This window comes from Uloborus diversus, chromosome 1 (genome assembly GCF_026930045.1).
Source record: "Uloborus diversus isolate 005 chromosome 1, Udiv.v.3.1, whole genome shotgun sequence".
Lineage (NCBI taxonomy): Eukaryota > Metazoa > Arthropoda > Arachnida > Araneae > Uloboridae > Uloborus > Uloborus diversus.
In genome coordinates, this window is record NC_072731.1 from 40136390 (window position 1) to 40158268 (window position 21879).

Below are 21879 nucleotides of genomic sequence, written 5' to 3' on the forward strand. Positions count from 1 at the left end.
CTTCTTGGTGAAACAACTTTAAAATATGAGATCTTTTGTTGAAATTGTAAGAAAATCGAAAACAACACGTAAACTAAGAGTTTTAATTTAAATTATTTTCTAATAAAGTGAGACACAAAAAACAAAGACACTAATTAAAAATAAGTTAGTTTACTAACATCCGATGATGCAAACTCTGTCCCAGTTTTTTTACCTCACCCTGTATTTTATTAGGTAAAAATTATTCTTCTCACATATTGCTTTTGAGCATCTTACAAAACATTAAATGTATTTTAAAGTTACTTTAAACTTCAAGTTTTAATTAATTAAAACGTTCTTGCTTTTTTATTTGATGAATTTATAGAACACAAAATTGTTTACCAATTATAACGTAGCAAATAAATAAATAAACAATCAACAAAATAAATGAAATAAAATAACAAAAACAAAGAAATATTTAAAACAATAATAGCATTATTAAAAAATTTGCAAACTCATTCGCAGAAAAATAATTATTATAAACATATACATATTTTCAACACGTATTATTCACCGCACTAATATTAGTGTCACGGAGAAGGTATTGGAACTGTTTACATGTTCCCCCTAGATGTTGTTTTTACAAGTAGTACCTCATCAGAATTAATTTGCAAAAAAAAAAAAAAAGGAAAAAAGAATTCGACACTTAGTTTAAAAAATAAAATAAAATTGTGAGACAGTGTTTCAAACATTCATCTATTGGTTTTCAAAATTAAGTTTTGCTTATTAGTTACTTTCAATTATGTTTTCACATGAAGAAGATTGATACGATTGTATGAAACACTTGCTAAAGGAAAAAGTTGTTACACCAGAAGCATAAACTGGCTCATTGCTCTAAACGTTAGGTCAAGAGTTATACCTGGTACTGCTAGTATTTGAAATTTTTTGAAGATTTTTTTGCTTGGAGTTATCTTTGTCAAAACATATTTATATGTGCCCCGTGTTCACATGTGTTCCCATTTCACGTACATATCAAAATTTTCTTCTTCAATTTTCAAGACAATCCAACGTGACTTATAAATGATGAAACGTTTAGTTAAAACAATGGTCTTTAAAATGTACAATATCCAAGCAGATTACGAATCACGTGTTGTATAAGTGAAAAAACGCACGGATTTTTTTTTATGGATAATTGTTAAGTTTTAAAAATATCTTGTCACATTTATGCGAGTAAACAATTTGCTTAAAACATGTGCTCTAAGAATCATGACCGTGCATAGTTCATGCATAGATTATTTCTGTTTACTTCAGTTTCTTGTTTGGTTTAATCTTAGAAAGGCTGATAAAATATACATAGCGTAATTTTTTGGAAGAGTATCCTAATGCACATAGATAATTAATTTTTGTTGCTTTTGTGTAAGTCATTTTAAATGGGCCACTTTTCCTGTGTTAGATAAAACAAATATAAACATGCTTCTTTGATATTTTTGCTTTGATCTTCTTTTAAACAAAATTGCTTTCTATTTTTTTCGAATAAGTTTTGAAAGTATGGCAAGAATCCTGAAAGCATTTGAGAAAACCAAAATTAGCGTGTAGAGTAACGAGTAACTTAAAATGGCTGTTAAAACTGAAACATATTTCTGAAAAGTCTTCCATTTTTCTTCACTATGTATATTTTGTTTAATTCAAAAATGTTTTTTAACTTTTCCTACAGCGCAAATATTTAAAATAAAATTTGTTAAATACATTTTTAATTATTCACAAAGTTAAAAAAATCGACCTGAAGTAAAAGTCTGTTTTAAATTATTTTTACTTAATGTTGAAATAATAAGGTAAGAGCGCCAATTAAGGCCAACATAAAGCACAGGACCTACTATCTCGCCCATTGGCACCAATGTTCGTCAATTCATCAAATGACTCTTAAAAAATAAATAAATAAATAAAAAAAAATCTTCCCATGTGAAAATTGATTGAAAAAGTTTAAATTATATTAATCAGCAGCAAAGAAAAGTGAATTAGCTTTTTTAGGAACATGGGTTCCAAATAAAAAAGTGGGACTGAAAAAAAGCCAAAAACTAGTAGCAAACTAAGAAAAACAATTCTTTATTTTCAATATGAAAGTGTATGAAACCTCATTTACTACGCTCAAAAACATTATCAAAAATTTCCTATTTACTTCGACGGATCGGAGGAAGATCGATCGTCACATTCGGATTAAGGATGTGTGATGTGTCATTATTCTCTGTGATTTGGACGCTCCTGCACACAGTTTTTGCATATATGTGCCGCCCATTCAGTACAAGGCCATATCCTTAAACCTTCACCTTCAGTGTCCTAATAAAGACATTGGAGTCCTAATAATGCCAGTTATGAGCTTCTTTGGCTACAGTCTACTTTTCTTGGCTATAAAATTAATAGGAAAAATGACTGTAAGTAGCGTCATTTTTCGTTTTGAATTCGACAACTATATAAATTGAGCTTTCTAGAACAATTAAAAAAAAAAATTGTAAACTACAATAAACCACAAATAAACGAAATTAACTGTAAAATAATATCAGGCATTTTGAGAAGACTTTTTTGCAATAACTGTCGCTGTACTGTTGCTTCTTTGTAACAACTAGCTTGTTGATAACGTTTTATCATCAGTCAAGCTTTTTGATGACGATAAAATCAAAATCTGAAGAATCCTGCATAGAAAAACGAAATATTTTCTTTGTTAGTTCACATGCCCTTATTTGGCGCTCCTTATACTTTTTTGATTAGAAAAATATTATGTAGTTCATAGGAATGACAAAGTAACATTGTTTTTTCAAAGCTTGATTAGTTTATCAATCAATTCGGAACCATTTTTAGATTATCAATGATATTAATAACTTTTCAATATTAATTTTTAATCAAAAACAAATCTTGAATAAAAGTAGAAGAATGATAGTATGAATGCAAATATGAATATGTGTTGAAAATATTTGTGATATTCTTTACTAATAATAAAGCTGAAAGACTCTCTGTCTGCCAGGATCTCTCTTTGTCCGGATCCCTGTATGTCAGGATCACTGTGATGCGCATAGCGCCTGGACCATTCTGCCGATTTTCATAAAATTTGGCTCACGGTTAGTTTGTAGCACGGGGGTGTGCACCTCAAAAGCGATTTTTCGAAAATTCGATGTGGTTCATTTTCTATTCTAATTTTAGGAACAAAATTATCATAAGATGGACGAGTAAATTACGAAATGATTATAACGTGGAACCGTAACATGGGCAGAAGCCTATTGGCGAGGAAATTCAACATACATTATTTGTAAATATACAGGCGATTATATATTTACAAATAATGTATGGTAACCAAAAGATCTTTTAATTTTCTATTACGGGCAAAGCCGTGCGGGTACCACTAGCTAATAATAAAGCTCAAAGTTTGGATATCTGGATCTCTGTCGGGATATCTGTCCGGATCTCTGTGACGAGCAGAACGCCTAAACCGTTCTGCTAATTTTCATGAACTTTGGTACAAAATTAGTTTGTAGCATAGGGGTGTGCTCCTTGAAGCAATTTTCCGAAAATTCTATTTTGTTCTTTTTCTATTCCATTTTTAACAACATTTTAGCGAGCAAATTATCATAACATGGACGTGGAAATCACTAAATTATAATAACCTGGAACCGTAACATGGGCGAGCAAATTAACATAGTAAATTGGCGAGAAATTCCTCATCCATTATTTGCAAATACACTGGCGAAACAAATGACCTTTTAATTTATCTACTACGGGCAAAGCCGTGCGGGTACCGCTAGTTTAAAAATAAAATTAAAGTGTAGACTTTTAAATAATAATTACTTTTTCGCTAACACTAGAATTTTTTTTTTACAAACATAAAGAAAATTATAATATATATATTATTATTAGCATGCGATAATTTTTAAACTGAATGTTTAATCGGGAACTTGAAAGCTTCATAATGCTTAAGAAGCTAATGTTAAAACCAAATCTTTGAAATAGTAAACAACTTAAGCCTACAAGAGAGAAATACTCCGTTGTTGGGACATGGACAAGAATAATATTGTTAATTTCTGAACGATATTTAAAAAAAAGGTACGCACCGAAATTTGTATCAGACAATTTTTTTAAAAAGAATATTATGGGAAAAAAAGAATTACAGGAAAATTATAATTTTGCACTATACTAGTATAGTACCCGCCATCCTTTATTAGGATGAATTTACACATCTTCTACTTTTACAACACTGAGAAAATTTCTCTTTTTATTCTAAACTGTCACTCCAACTTCTGTATTAAGTTCGAGCTCGGAAAAGATTTACGCAAAGCACCGACGTCGAATATTGGACACAAGGCAACTTGATTGAAAACTGAAATTGGAGACTTTTTTGTTCCAAACGAACCGGCTGCGCCAATTCTGAAGAAAAATTCTTCTATCTTTTTGATGTTTTTTTCTCTTTTGTTTATTTATTTTTGATGGCGCACAGAAATGATATCGAATGTCTCAAAATAATTGATATAACAAAAGTTTGTTTCTAATTTTCTTTTCGAACAAGGTGCTTTAATGATATCTTTTTTGTGTGAAACTTGATATTCTAGTAATAATTTGAAACATGAAGTTATACCTTAAATACATCACTTAGTAATTACAGAATCTCAAAATAAAACTTTTAATTAGTTTTTTGTGTAAATGTATAAATGGGTGCGTTGTATTTGGTCACTTGTACAACTTTTCAAGCAATCAAGGATTTCTTACTGTTTTCTTCGCACCACTCTTTTTTTAAAGCAAGAAGAGTTTCATCTCCCCTGACGAATTAAAGTTGTGAAAATTAAATTGTTGTAAAACAATGTCCTGTAGGTGGTAATAACAATTGTTTCCCTTTTTTTCGATTTGAAAATACTGCTTATCTCTTTCTTAATTTCTTTTGATTTTAGGCGATTTTTTTTCTCGACTGAATACTCATTACAAATTTTTCTTCATAGTTTTTGGAATATTATTTTCTACCAAACAGCACGACCATGACTTATCTGGACAAAATTCTGGATTTAGCTCAATGCCCACTAGATATGAGCCCAGATAAAGCGATTTGACTGCATGTGCCCTTTATGCAATGTGGGATCTAAATGCTTAGTCAAATATTATTTCCAAAACTGAGTGCAAATCTGAAATGCCAGGTTCAAAAGTTCACAAACAAATTAAACTTCTTTTTAAATGATTTTTTATTATAATCCGGGAGCCGGGTACAAATTTGATCAAACATTTCTCGAACGATAAATGGTGAGAGGCATCAGGGAATGGGATAAAAACGCCTTGTGAAAGTCAGCTGCGTGTCCGTGGATAGGATGAGCGGCGGTAGCCTACAAAGCATGTAAAAAAAAAGTCAATCATTCCCCCCCCCCCGGATGAAACTTTGTCAAATTTCAGTTAAGACAATATCTCGAAGGAGAATACAAAGTCAGCTGATGTAACGCGGTGGGTTATAAGTCAGCTGGTAGGCCAAACATGTAAAAAAAAAATCAATGATTTCCTCTCAACTAAGAATTTGCCTGATGACAGCTTATATGCAACTATGAATAAATACACAAGCCAGCTGGCTGTACCCTGGTTAAAAAATGGTCAGCTGGTACATTGAAAGTTCTTATGACGCAGGAGTTAAGTGGGAGCATCTATCGTTAACTAGAATGCACCAGTTGACGAGTTTTCCCTCGACTTACTGCTAGCTGACTTTATTTATTAGTTAGAAGTATATTAACAATCGACTTACAAATTTTCCTCTGGGAGAAGTGACATATGCTAAATTATTTTCATTATTTCTAAATATTGAAGTAACACACGCTAGTACAATATAGCATAAAATAGTGATATCTAACCTATTGCCTGCTGGTCACATTCGTCCCGTGAATGGATTTGGTCAGGCCAGCGGGAAGCTTACAAACCAAATGACTGGCATTTAGTTGATTATATATTTCCTTTTTGCATTTTTTAGAGAAAACTAAGCCAAAAAGTCTCAAAAACCGCACTATTAATCGCTTAAGTTAGAAAATTTCGTGGGATTACGGCGAGGACCAAGGGTACCTCTGATTATACCAAGGGATCGCAACCTTACAGGCTATGCGTCCCCTCTGAACACTGATAAGAATTCACCCCCCTCCCCACGTACACTACCATTATCGGAATTAGAAACTAAGGATGATTATTACACGAACAGGCGGATAAGTTTGTGCACTAAATTTTATATTACAACAGCCAAATGCAGTAATTATAAGCTTTCCTCCAAACAGCGAAGTAGAGTCGTTGGATATTTTATGACGAAGGTGGAACAAAATTAATTTTCCTGGAAAGCAAGCAATATTCTAATCGCCTTTCTTTTCTTCCAACATTTTAAATTCAAGGATCACATCGTAAAGTTTTGGAGTCGAGGCGGGCCAACAACCCTACAATTTATCAATTGAGAAGGTCTACAGATGGGAAAACCCTAACCTGACAACATTGTGAAGGCTATGCAGACCCTGATCACAGCATTACGACCCTGCCAGGTTTGGTTCATTCCAACTATAGTTCAGCGGTTATCAACAAAGGGGGTGTAGTAGAATTTGAACGCAGGCGTGGATGTTTAAAAAAGCAAAATAGAAAAGGAAAGCATTTTGCTCACATTTGTGATAATCTGAAAATATTTTTGACACTATCACCTGTTTTTGAGATTTTTAGAACAGTTTTATTACACACCAAGGGGCTTCACCCCTGCTCTTTTAGCACGCCAGCTCCCGTTTGACACTTGCGGTGGTTCGATGAATCCTGCGGCGGGTGACATTTGATATTTTAATACTTTTGGATGTGTCCTGACATCTACAGGACTTGAATTCCAGCCTCTTAAAGTTTAGAGGGTTGAGACAGGGAAAAACCGTCTTCCCCCGGATGTTCTGTATCCAACACTACTAGTATTGACCTTGTCAACATTTCCAGTCCGGAGGATATAGGGTTGCAACACACACAGACAGACGCGCACAGGTTTAATACTATAGTACCCTCTTGAATCTAGATTTTCAGTATTAGCATACATTAAGTCAAAATATAGGAAAAAGGCATTGAAAGCCACCTCAGGTATTACAATCTAATACTTAAAAACTTTCCCAGGACAAACAGTAGCAGCCCTCCTATTAATATTATAAAAGTGACTGTAAATGCCAACCTCACCGGATCCTAGATTACCTGAAATTAATTTGTTTATTAGTTTTTTGATTCTTTAATTGCCGCTGCTATAGTATTATGCACAAAATTAAATTATATGCTGTAATATTAAATTCTGTGCACGAACTCTATCCGCATGTTCGTTTAATAATCAACGTTAGTTTCTAATTTCGATTATGGTAGTGTACGAGGGGGGGGGGGGAGGCGTGAATTCATATCAGTGTTCAGAGGGGGGCTAGTAGCCTGAAAGGTTGTGACCCCTTTGTCAAATCAGTGGTATCCCTGATCCTCGCCGTTCAATCACGAAATTTTCTTACTTAAGCCATTAATAGTGCGGTTTTTGAGAATTTTTGGGCTTCGTTTTCTCTAAAAAATGCAAAAAGGAAATATATTATGAACCAAATGCCGGTCATTTGGTTTGTAAGCTTCCCGCCGGGCGGACCAAATCCATTCGCGCGACGAGAGTGACCCATAGGCAGTAGGTTAGATAACACTATTGTATGGTAAGTTAGTGTGTGTTACTTCTATCTTTAGAAACAACGAAAATAATTTAGCATATGTCACTTCCTCCCAGATGAACATTTGTAAACTGATTGTTAGTATACTTCTCTAACTAATAAATAAAGTCAGCTGGCAGCGAGTCGACGGAAAACTTAACGGACGCCCGCTTAACTCCTGCGTCATAAACTTTTAATGTATCAGCTGATCATTTTTCCACCGGGGTACAGCCAGCTGACTAGTAGGATGGGCCGAAAAAACTTTTTTTGGAAATCTGTTTTTGGATAGTGCGGAAAAGTTGCTATATGGGCCCGTTATTACCCATAAAAAATTTCGCTAAATTTGTTTAATATTTAGCCGGCGCTATTTGACCTTGAAAAACTGAAAAAAAAAGGCAAAAATGCACTTTTTTCAAAAAAAAAAGGGGGGGGGGGGTTGAAAATAAAAGTTTGAAGCTAGTTTCAGCAAACATTAGAAGTATCTGTCAGTGAACTAGTTGAAATCCTCAAAGACTTTTATACATTTCGTAGAATATTTAGCTACGCTCCTTTAAGACTGAAACATTGGAAAAATGAAAAAAAAATTAAAAGTAGTTTCAAAATAAGTAAGTACTGAAATGTTACGCAATACGTTACTTAGAAAAAACAGTGAAAATTCAATCAATTTATGCGACATTTGTACGCCAATTTTAAAAAATGCACACACTCAAATAAAAAATAGTTACATAAGATGCTAATTTTTTAATCTTCAGTTTCAATTGTTTCTCCTGGATAATAAACGGCGCTCAACTACTTCTATTATTCCTAAGATTATTTTATAACTATTTTATATATATCCCTAGTAGCACAAAAATATAGAACGACGTAGGACCGACATAGATCGACGTTTTGAATCCCGATTGATAACGGATACAGTTTTTAAAATATAGAACTATGTCGAAGTATATTTTTTTCACTGGCATTATATAAAAAGTGGTTTTTACTTCTTGTTTCGATTTTTTAAAAATAGTTAGCCATAATTAAAAGCGTTTATTTCGTAATTTTCTTATAAATACGCAATTTAGGAGAAAAATAGAAAAATGTTGCGAACGTCGAAAAAAGTCGTTTAATGTCGAAAGAAAATATTGTGACACCGACATACTTCGACATCAAACTATAAAATAATCCCCATATGGTTTTCTAAACATAGTTCTGTGCCGAAATATGTTTTTATTTCGACATTTTTTTAAAAATTTCATATTTAAGCTGTTTTAAATCAAATGAGGAAAATAAATATACTTTTGCTTTGGTATATTTTCATTGGCAGATTATTAAAAGAAAAAAAAAAACTTTGAAGCTGCAGATATCGAAACAATCACTAAAAGAAATGCCTCGAAGTTTTTACTGCTTATTTTTACGTTTGAAATCAATATGTCATTTTATTATACGAAAATATAGCGATATTCTTATTTGTATAGAAATCAGTAGTAAAATAGAAAAAATTGCAAACATCGAAAAACGTTTTTTGACCAATTTCGACGTGAATCTGTATAACTTTAACCAAGACCACTTACGGAACCGGATGTCACGTGATCATGATGACGCTACTTTCATTCTGTATTTGTATGGCGGCAAACGGCATGGCAACTTTGTGAAAGAAACATCGCCATTGATAAGTTGGATTCAGCATATTGAAACATCATTTTGCACTACAATTTAAGTAAGTAACATTACAAGCAAAGTTACAAAATATAAAATGCTATGATTCTGTAGTTTTTGGCTGATTTTTGTATTATTTACAACGCTATTTCTTCTTATTGTGAGTTGAATATTTGGAATGTGTGTTGAACTTAAGTTGATCTTATTCCATGTTATTTTTATTTTCCAGCTTTTAAAAATTGAGGTAGCATCCCCCCCCCCCCCCAATAATTTCAGTTCTTTTCTTACCCCTTAAGATTTTAATTTATACACTTGCTTTGATATTTGTTTTATTGTTTATGGCAGAGATAAATTTATTAAGTAATGTTTGCATAAGATTTGTTAGCAAATAATGTACAAATAATATTATTTCCTATGCATCTAAGATGGTTTTATGTTCCAAACTATTTTGGTCCTGTAAGTTCTTTTGAAGTACTTTGTTCAAATGCATTTTCTTGATTAGCATTTTAAGATGCAAATAATTTTTGCAGACTTCCCCTTTCTACTTAGGATTAGGAATTAGTTTCTCAGTTTCATTTTAATCCAATGCATTTTATATTGATCTGGGGTGGATGAAATAACTTTATTGGTACACTTCGACAAGGGTCCCTTTTTACTAAATGAGGAAAAGGATTTCACTATTATTGGGAAAAAAAAGGAGTTGTTTTTCTGGTCTAAAATGCATATGTCAGTGTTTCAATTCAAATATTAGATATCGATTGAAAGTGTGTTTACCTTTGCTGCTCAAAATTTTGTTTTTGTATTTCAGTGCAAGGGCTTTTAGGTTTTGAACACTAAAAAATGTTTCTAGTTTCACTTATTTTGTGTATGAAATTAGTTCATTTTGTTGTTAATAGTGCAAAATGTTCAGCGTTCAAAATTATGGCTGGTCCACTGGTCCCAGACAAGTAAAACCTGCATCAGACCACAAAAAAAAAAAAAAAAAAAAAAAAATTGGTGGTCCTCGGTACCACCAGCGCCTGGCAATTTATGATCACACTTTGCTAGAAAAAATTCAAAAGCATATAAGCCTGGTTGATGCCTGAACTAATTATTAGCCAAACCATTCATTGACTTTTTTTTTTTCAAATCGATGTACAAGTACATAATTTATATAAATCATCCACATTTTATTCAGCATTTGAAACTAAGTAAAAATGGCAAAATTAAATTATCAAATTTTTGGTAGCCCATTTTAAGGGTTGATTAATGAAATTAGTTTTCATACATAACACTTGGCTGTTTAAAATTTAAATGTTTATTGCCAAACAAAAATTTTTGAATGTAGTGCTTTATTTAATGTTAAATCAATTAGTTAAAAATAAGAAAGTTATATTTAAAACTAGTGGTACCCGGACGGCTTTGCACGTCGTAGAAAATTAAAAGGTCATTTGGTTCGCCTGTATATTTACAAATGATGGATGATGAATTCCTCATCAATTTGCTATGTTAATTTGCTCACCCCTTGGCACATATTGTTGGCAATTGTTTGTCCATGTTATAATTTGCTTGGTAAAATGTTCTTAAAATTGGAATAGAAAAAGAACAAAATCGAATTTTGAAAAAATCACTTTGAAGTGTTTGCCGAATTACATGGAAATCGGCCAAATAGTCTAGGTGCTATACGCGTAATAGACAGAGATCCAAATACAGACTTTCAGTTTTATTATTAGTAAAGATTACTTAATAAACGCAATCCTAAAGCGTAAATAATTTTACGTACAGACATATTTATTGGTTAAATTTAAAGCGGACCAATGATGTTGTCTGCAGACTAGTACATTTTCATGTTGACTAGTCCGAAGGACCAGTAGGATTTTTATTGATTTCTAACTTTGATGTTTGTCTAATTTATGTAAAGTACCTACCCCCTTTTGTGTGTGTGTGTTTAGTTTATGGATAGTTCTGCTGTTTGCATTCATTTTTCTTTTTCTATTACAGATTTGTTACCTAGTTAGTGTTTGAAAAATCTGCAGGAAAGTTAGTTTTGGGATATACTCAACAAGCAATAATGTTGCTGCAGACCCGGACAAAAATGGTAAGAAATCATATTATAGAAAATGTACAGTAGTCTCTGCCTTATATGATTGGGGTCAATGTTATCAATCCTTTATTGCTGTTATCAAAATCCCTCAGTCCCAATTTTCTCTATTCATTTGCATGTTCAAATAATCACTTTTTGTTATCATGAAATTTTTTAATGTTATCAGTTTTCACTCGATTCTTAACTATCAATGAACTATTCAAAAGAATCATCTTGTATTTAAGTGTGCCAGTGTTTGTATGTTTGAGAATTCTCCCTATTAGAGACGAGCACTTTGGCCGAGTGCCGCATACTCGACCTGTCACTACCTGGCCGAATACTGAATATCAAATATACTTTAAGAACCACAGACAAACACATGATGAATTTTGAACTCATTGGAACTGTAGTATAGACCTCCATGTCCACATAATAGTTTTTAAAACAAAACTTCGTCTGAAATTTAATTATGCATCATTTAAAAACTTTTGCTTGTGTCAAAAATTTTACAAAAATGTTATTTTTTAAAATTAGAAGAAAGCAAATAAATAAAAGGTATGATTAACCAAGTTAGAATTAAAACAAATTATATCAACCTATTATAGTTCTAGTTGCCAAACGTAAATAATTTTTTAAAGCAAATAAAGTGTTAAAACACAAATGTGCAGAAATCCTGCAGACCTGTGCTTCTGCGTTGCAAGGAAGGTCTCTTTCAGTAGTGCATAAAGTGAGCTAATGAATGTAAAGACATCCTACAAAAATATCCGACTTTTGTCGGATATTTTTAACACATAAGCTCACATTTTGTGGATTGAAAAAGATATTCCTTGTAATGCCAAAACATGTGTCTGCAGTGTTCCTGCATATTTCTGCTTTTAACGTTTTATTTGCTTAAAAAAATGATTTATTTGCTTTTATTTTTAAATCGAAGGTATTTTTATATAAATTTTGTTTATACCAAAAATCTATTTAATAATATAAAAATTTCATATTTTCTATAATTGCCTTTTTTGTATTACTACAGTGTGGTACAAAACACATTATCTAACAGGGAGTGGTCATAAAATCGGTTTACTATGAATAAAAATTTGTGTTTGGAAACAATTAAAATTTTGATTCATTTTCTAATACGTTATCGCACAAAACATCTCGATACTCAAGTTTTTATACCTCTTGGGAAAGTTTTAGTGCATGATTTTTCGAATTCGGAAGAGCAGGAAATCGTGTTACTAATCTGTCAGTGCCCAGTGTCGTGCTGTTTTACCAATACAACTAAATAGAAAATTTTTTTGCCCATTGTGTTTCGAAAATAATTCTCTAACCTCCTGAGACAAAGAAATCTTTCTCTACTAGATGAGCTGATAGGAAAAATCAAAAAATAATTGAAGTAATAAAGTTATGTATGAAAACACTTTTTATATCTTGCTCTTAAAATCACCCAGGCAACTTCAAAAATTGTGAAGGGCTTAATTTTACATCACTGAATAATCTAGTCTCATAGGCGCTCTCAGCTTCAATGAGATGTCTTCTGCATCCAGCTCTGTTATTCACTATTCCAGACTGATGAGTCCATAACAAGGACGAAACTGCAGTCTCTGGATGTGATAACCGGTCTGTCGGTATATTGCTTGTAATTTTTCTTGCCTTGTGCTAAAAATTTTACTCAAAATTGAAATATTTTATTTTTTGTTTTCAACATCCAATCCAGATAATATAGAGCCAACCATACAGAAAAAAAATATCATCAAATCTTGTGTTAATTTCATTCGAAACTGAATTGATTACTTCATACAAAATATTAAGAAAACAATGTTTGACTTTACATCGTGTGTGTGGGTTTTCGTCACTTTTTTTTTCGCACCTTTTTAAAATTGGCTCGGAGGAAGAATTTTTTGAAAGGTTTCACGATTGATTGAAATATGCATCTATATAAAATCTAGTTTCAGTTTCAATTGTAGATTGAACTATGGTAGTATGCTGCACAGATCAATTGTAGATGGAACTGTGGTTTGAATAGTCTGAAAATTAAGGGTAGTGGATTGAAGATGTTTTGATAGAGTAAAGCATTTTTCAAAAACTTTCCTCAATACAAACAAATTGAATAAAAATTCAAACAGTCATACATGGTAAAGGGCATGAGCTTTTTCACCATTGAAAGAATTGTTTTGCAATAAATCTTCCAATCGTCAAATCACTGCTTTGAAGTTATAGAGAAATAATTTTATGGTTTTAACTCGTGAAGACCATATTCTGTCACTCCGAGATTGTATACTTATAGAGCGCCATAAAAGATATTTGTTGATATGTTTTTTTTTTTTTAATTCAATAATCGTATGCATTTTTAAGAAGTTTCTATGAAAGCATATAATGCATTGAGCAGCTGAAACGTGTTTCTAGCAGAAGAAAGCGATGAACACTCATTAAATAAATATACACTTAAAAAATGAGCATAAAATTTATTGAATAATATCAAGGACTTTTCTTGTGAAAACCATGCAGCCACACCACTTTGCACGAGCCACTCATATTGAACATGCCATCGTTACAGTGGGCACACAAGTATGAAATATTTAGCCAAAATGAGGAAATGTCTTCTTTAGTTAAAATTAACCATGGTTCTCTATCACTTTTCTATGTTCTGAAAAGGCCGGAAAATACTTCATGAATTTAAGTCATCATCCAAATAACGAAAAACACTTTTTCTAGTCTGGGAATGCGTCGAGTTTCATCAAATATTTACTGAGAACCAGCGAGATTTTTTAAAATGAACATTGATTTCCGATTTACATAAATTGAATTCACCCATTTTCTATCATTCTGCTTAAAAAATTTGGGGGTGCGACCGCCCCCTCTTGACCCCCCTATTTGCCGCCCCTGCTTGTGAATACCTTTTTTTTGGTTCATACCTTTGATGTATAATACATCCTATAACTGTAAAAAATTTTGCATTTAAGTCGATTATTTCACTAATATTTTGAACATTTTCTTTTGTACACATGCACAAATGTCAAAAAATTTGATTTATGGCTGGGAAAAAAACATGCATACAAATTGAAATTTTTAATGAAGAATTTAATTTCTACATAATTAGATTAAAATCAGTTGTATAAATACATATATATTTATACTTGAATGTTCACGTTGAATAAATATATTAAATAGTCAAAAAAAAAAAAAAACATAATTTTGACATTATAAACCTTGCCAACCCCACTTTCATTTGCACATGTATAAACATAGGGAAATTTGATTACTTTATCAAAAAAAAAAAAATAAATAATGCATAAAAATTAAAATTTTAATCAAGAATTTAACTTCTATGTAATTAGATTAAAATCAGCTGCATAAATAAGTTGAATGTTCACATTGAATAAATGATCAGTATAAAACATTTCTTTGACACATTTTATTTTGTTTTTGATGTTTTGTCACAAACTAAAATTTTTCTATAAATATAGTTTTGGACAGGACGGTAAAAACCAGGGTTTTTACCGTAGTGTCCGATACTTTGCCAAGCCTGCATAGAAGCCTAAAAAACGTACGTACCTAAAACTTTTCACACCATTTGGTTGGACCTTTTGACTCTATTTTCACCTCCATAAAAGGGGAGATGAACGGGGACCCCCTTTAGAGACACAAGGAATGGTGCAATCTTTTGAGCACCTTTTTTTGTGTTGGGGCGCTTGAATCTCATTTGAAACCATTCTGCAATTTGGTATTCGAAATCTTTGCTAAGTTTAGTCGTGATAATTATTATGTTTTGCTACTTCACTAGAGCATTCTTTTTTCTCTAATTTTGACTTGTTTAAAAAATTTCAATTGTTATTCTCAACTAAGACTTTTTTTCGTTACATATTTACACTTATTTTTAGTGATCATGACTAATTTTTAGAATAGTATTTTATTATGATTATGACCTTGTTATGTCGAAAACTCTGCCTATATATATATATTTTACTGTTCCTTCGATTTCGTGACACCAAGAGCGTACTGTATTTATCAATTTATTACTGTCTGAAACGTGTATATTTTTCAACGACAAAAGAAATTAGGTGGATTAGAAGAGTTATTTTGATGGAAAATGAATGTTTCCTCTCCTATTGATAGCAAAAATTATTGTTTTACATTTTTACGTCAATAGCTGTTCTTAGCTTATATCTAGATATCTAGTCAGTTCAAAATTTTTCTCAACAAAAATATTAACAAAAGCTAATCAATATTATTTAATTATTGGGGGAAATTATTCGATTAAGGGGGGATCTTTAACATTGCGTCTGTGGAGAAATATTTGGTTCCAAGAGGTTTAGAGGTTTTATTCATATAAGCTGGGTATTCATTCAACTGTTACCTGATTACGCAGGGCTGACAGTATTTTCTAGGTTTTCACCACAGTTTCTACCTGCAAAAAACCTAGTTTTTTCCATGTCCTGGTAAAAAACCAAACCCTGCTATATGTGTTGAAATTGAGAGTTCTATTCGGGAGGTTCGACTCCAAAACTCCTTGGCTGAGCCATTCATACTATTTCAAAGTAAAGTGCATTTTTTGCAATTTTAACATTACATTACTGGTACAATCAACATGACTAATTCAATTCTCCCCTGTGACTGTCTAAAAACAGATTGTTCTTACTTGGTATACAGTCGACTGTAAGTTATCGATAAGTAGGAAAAATAATTCTCCATGTCTTTTCCATAATCTATCACAAAATAGCCAAAAATTGATGGTTTATTATTTTGTACAGTAAAAAATGTTTAATGTTTTTAATTCTTATATGTTTTTTAGCTGGTGCTCCCTATGCTATTTCAATACGTGAAAACAAGATTTGGTTAAGTATTCTGAAGACTTCAGTGTGGAAAGGATTGAGTGCTGCGAACAATCCCAATTCTCCATGGTGAATGGATGATTAGATTTTGTTGCTCCGGTCTTTACCTTAGCGTGTTTAATTGACTTCATATATTTACAGCTGATGCAGTGTTTCCTGTATATACTATGTAAACCAGTTCTGTTTAATTCGTTTTTAATAAATATTTTAAGAAATAGTTTTGCTTCTACTCTTTATTTTGCTACGAGTAGTCTTTGACTCTTGAATAACAACTTTATTCCCAAAAACTGAGAAACTACTAAGTAATTTCAAGCCTTGCATGAAAGAAAATCTAAAAGCCTCAATTCCTCATTCCTCTGTTAATGCTTTTAAAAATTACTACTAAAAAGTATTCCTGAAAAAGTACAATTTCAGTTTATAGTCTCATGCTTAGAAAAAACATAAGTATACTCTTACTGATGTGGTTATTGTTTTATTGAAGATGTCATTTATAGGTATATTATGGTGATTTATGCATAATAAGTAAAATATATTTAATGATTATTTTATATTTATTGGAATTTGAAGGTTGACTTTTTTTACTGTAAGAAAGCTTTATTTTTACTACTTTTTATTTACTGACAAAAAATGTTAAGCAGAAATTATTTCTGAAATTTTTGCTGTATTATACTGCAAAATGCAGAAGCCATCATATTTACAAAACGTGAAAGATTTTAACCGTCTTATTTAATCCTAGTTTATTTATTATCATTTATTAAGTTTCAATTTACTTGTTTTTTCGTTTAAGAATTTTAGAAAAAGGTGAATTTTCTTTCAATATTGAGTTAAAAAGTTTATTTTCTCCTTTTTTTAAAGGGTTTTTTCTTAATATTTCATTGTACTTTAAGTACGTAAATAGAAAGCACGGTTTCACATGAATAAAATCGGGAAAATGCTTAAGCTTCATGTATCTTGAACACAAATGCATCTGATGTATGAAATTGCATGCTTGTGCCGAGCAATAGTACAAAATCTTCTCACTTAATAAAATGAACCTCTATTTTGATGAATATGTTTTGAAAGAAGTGTAAAAACTCTTTATTTATAAATTATTGTATCTAAAAAAAATGGAAAAAATGACGTCGCCTTATAGCAATTGGGGTGACGATATAGAACCGTTACTCCTGAATGTTCAAGGCCGATATTCGTGGATGTAACGGAAGTGGTAAGTTTTTACGTAGTTCGACGTCGGTGAAAATCTAGTTCTATGTAGTTTTTGAAACTTTTTCTACGTCGATCGGTTTTTAGAACCGTTATTTCTGAATATTCGGCACCGTTATTCCTGAATGTTCAGGGCCGATATTCGTGAACATAACGGAAGTGGCAAGTTTTTACGTAGTTCGACGTCGGGTAAAAATATAGTTCTATGTAGTTTCTGAAAATTTTTCTACGTCGATCGGTTTTAGAACCGTTATTTCTGAATATTCAGGACCGTTATTCCTGAATGTTCAGGGCCGACATTCGTGAACGTAACGGAAGTGGCAAGTTTTTAAGTAGTTCGACGTCGGTGAAAATATAGTTCTATATTGGTTTTGAAAGTTTTTCTACGTCGTTCGGTTTTTTGTGCTACTAGGGATTTGACAAATAGAGCCCTTGAGTATTAAAAAAATGTGAATACTCTGAAGTCCTTTAAACTGATTAATGAATTGAAAGCAACTAATTCTTCTTTTTCTCTAGCCATTTCTTAATCTCGACTTGATGACCCACGTAAGAGACAACCCCCCCCCCCCCCCCCGACAAGAAATGCTGTAATTTTACACTTCCACAGCTGGGAATTAGGCAATTAAAGGGGTTCTCTCTTGTGTCCAATGTCCACAATGAGTTGCCACTGAGGCATCTTATACTGGAATTGGACGGTTGCACAAAGTGGCCACATTCATATTCTGGAGCTATCGATTAACTTCTTAGAGATTGTAAAAAAAAATCCAGTGGTCAAATTTGATAAAATTGACTGCAATCTTCTGGTTTTGGACATGGAAGATATAGAAAATTTAAGTACTCAACAACAATATTCGTATAGAATCTGTCTTGCCGTAAAAGATGGTAGTTGTCTTTCAAGCGTGGCTGACAGTAGCCCAGGCAAACTCAGTCAGTCATGCGCGATGGCTGACAACTACAAACCGTTTGTTACGCTTGTATATAGGCACTCCAACTCCATCAGAAAACCTTACAATGCTTGTAAAGTATGTAATTTTAGTTTATGCTCAAATGTGGTTTGAAATAAAAATGAAACCTAACTGCCAGTACCGTGCCCAACATTTTTGGAAAATGATTTCTCTTGTAAGGCAGTTTTCGGACAACGTTAAGGAGATAATTTTCAAAGTTCTCTCAAGTAATGCATATTTCGCTCATCCTGAACAGCTACTGTTGACAATGTTGTTTGACTCAAGAAAATACTTTCGGGAATTAACTGTTAGGCGCATTCTGAACTCTAGAAATATGAAGACGAAGAGTTTGGATGGTGTACGATTTTTTGAGCGTTCTAAACTCAATTTTGACGCCGTTGATTATGTTTATTTAGTTCATTGGGCAAACTGTGTTGTAACAGAGCCACCTCTTACAATGCATCTAAAAGACCAACAATGGAAAGAAATGTGCAAAGAACATTCTACAGAGTTTACTTTCGAGAAATTTTCCCTGTCACACGCAAGCTGTGAAACGTTGTGTGAAACTAATAACCGAAGCCGCAATAAAAGTGCGTGGTGAAACTGCACGAGATGGATACATTCGTGCTAAACTTCAAGCTAGGAAAGAACTTCCATCATTTGATAACAAGGGACAATATTATTCCAAAAAATGATATTCATTGTGCATGAGGTATTATAAATCAAATTTGAAGATTTCTTTTTTAAAATTTTATTATCTATATATGTAGTTCTCGAAAATGTATGATACTATTGCGTGATAATAATTACTATGATTAATGGCGCTATTTAATTAATTAGTCTATGATTTAATTTTGAAAAATAATTTTCACATTGGTTTTTAAAGAAATTCAATATTTTTTCATTTTTCTCCAATTTTTGATGTCGGAAAGGAGCGGTTAAATGCTCATTAAAATCAATGAAACATTTTATGGGCTCGAACTGGCTCATTATATAACATTTTCGGTGCATTCCAGCAAAATATTTGTACTTTAGTTTTTTAAAAAAAATTTCGACAAAAATTCATTTTTCTCTTTTTTTTCGGTTTTTCAGTGTCAAATAGCGCCGGCTAGATATTTTTTAATACCCAAGAAATTTTTTGTGAGTGCTAACTAGCTCACTACGCAACTTTTGCGCGCTATCCAAAAATTGATTTCGAAAAAAAAAAAAATTTCGGCTTATTTCGGCCCACCCTACTGACTAGTGTATTTATTTACAGTTGCATATAAGCTGTCATCAGGCACTCTTAGCTGAGAGGAAATCATTGATTTTTTTTTCCTTTTACATGTTCGACATACCAGCTGACTTATAACCCACCGCGTTACGTCAGCTGACTTTGTATTTTCCTTCGAGATATGGTCTTAACTATAATTTGACGAAGTTTCAGCCGGGAGGAAATGATTTACTTGCTATTTATTTTTTTTACATGATTGAGAGGCTGCCGCCACTTATTCTACTCATGGACACGCAGCTGACTTTCACGAGGCGTTTTGATACCATTCCCTGATGCCTCTCATTAATTATCGTTGGAGAGGAAATGATTGACCAAATTTGTACCTGGCTTCTGGATTATTAGTATTATCTTATTTTTATTTTGTGTACCCCGTTTTTTTAGTTACTGTGGTTTTTCTGCTTAAAGGTTAAAGATATGAAATACGTGCCCAAAGTAATTTTTAATAAACTAATGAGAGGTAGGGGAGACCGGGGCAAGATGACTATGTTAACAATTTTTGTTGTTTATTAATTCATTTTTAAGGATAGTAAAATTAATTTCACATGAGCTGTTAGAGTAGTTCTTTGTGGTATTCAATATATAACCATTTAATTTTTCAAATAAAAATAACGAAGGCTATTTTTATTTTTCCTGACATTAACTAATCGTCATCTTGCCCCAGTGCTGGGGCAAGATGACTTTGACCTTGGGGCAAGATGACGACGTTGAAAAAGGTTGAACTCATTTTATGTTTTGAATATGTTACCTAGTTTAAAAAATGATAACTGTGCTTTTACAGCTTACACAGTATCAAATTAAGCGTAACCCATTGGAGCGTAATGTTGAAGTGTTAAGTTGTGCAGCGAACAATAGATACAAGTAAAAATGCCATTTTCATAATTGAAACATGCCTCATGCCACCACTCTTGACTTTTACAGCACTGGGTCCGTTCTTCTGTTGGAGGGTCACAATATTCGTCTTTACAAACAGGGCATCTTCTAAAACCATTTTATGAAGTTGATGCAACTGAATTGCTTGGCATGAATTGAACCTAATAAACTTGGACCTAAAGGAACTTAGTTTCAGTTTTTTTTACTCCCTTTTTAGCTTTGCGTGCTTATTTTCCCTGTTTTTTTTTAAATAATCTTTTTTGTCCATCCTCTTTGCTCCTCGTTCTGACATTTCTTTGATGAGTGTGCTTGTAAGAATGTTTGAGCTCAGTTTTCTGCTTTTTTTTCTCACATTGTGTTGCTTTAGGCAATGCATTGAAATCAGAAACACTAACAGGTTTCTTTGGTGCATCGGAATCGGCATTTGCCATAACTTCTGCTTCGTCTGGAGGGTTTTTATTTTGCATTTCCACTCCCTAGGTCTGAGGATTAGCGCTATTATTCTCAGTTTAATCGCCAACAACATCAAAGTCCAATAAACAAGAGAGTAATGAGTCTTGATCCCTCATTCTTTAAACCCTTTATCGTCATTTCCAACTGTAGCTGGCTTGAAGTGGTGCTCAAAAGGCCACCAATTGTTTTTGTCTGTGATAGTTTGTCCTAGATGAATGATCATAAAGTTGTCACATGCTTGGCTATAGTAAGATTTTAATGGACAGAGAAATGACGCATCAGGAGCTAAAGACCATGCGATGTGTGGGGTGGCAACCCAACTACATGATAATGTATTTTTAACTGAAATATAAGATAGCCTGCAAAGTTATGCGAGATTTATGATTGTCAATAATCAACAGAGCAGGAGATTCTTTGCTTGGTTTAATTCAGTCAACTAGTCATTTGGTCAACTGGTTTATAAATAGCCTCTGGTCACCGGCTTTCGAACGACATCTCCCTTGATTCAATGCGTCCTTAAACCTCAGAAGAGATAGAAGCGCAAGGTCGCGTGAACAAACACACAGACAAATAAGCGTTTACAGGATTTAATAAAATGGACAACATAGTTAATTTAATATTTTCCGAAACACGGGGCAAGATGACGAGCTCGTCATCTTGCCCCGTGTTTCGGCCCGTCATCTTGCCCCGGACTGCCTGTTTGAAAGAATTCTTCTCTACTGCCATAAAAGAAGGCGATTAATTGACATTTATTCATGGTAATAGGTAGTATTTAAACTAAGTTACTCATAAATACTAAAGAGACACGATATAACTTATCTGTATCTGTAGCAGAGCTTATTTACAAATGCATAAAAGTTAGATCGTGGCAACGGTGAACAATCAGAGCTTCAGAACTAACACAAATATGGCAATTTCAGCGTCTCCATACTATTGCTGAACGAACAGCGGATAGGAGGCCCTATAGTATGCAGTAGAT

The 21879-nt window shown here is 32.7% G+C and overlaps 1 long non-coding RNA gene across 1 annotated transcript; it reads left to right on the forward strand.

The window, feature by feature from the left end:
* Positions 1-8998: 8998 nt before the first annotated feature.
* Positions 8999-16259, forward strand: LOC129234558 (uncharacterized). Its single transcript, XR_008581552.1, has 3 exons — positions 8999-9336; positions 11256-11352; positions 16121-16259. It is a non-coding gene; the product is annotated as an uncharacterized LOC129234558 (long non-coding RNA).
* Positions 16260-21879: the final 5620 nt, after the last annotated feature.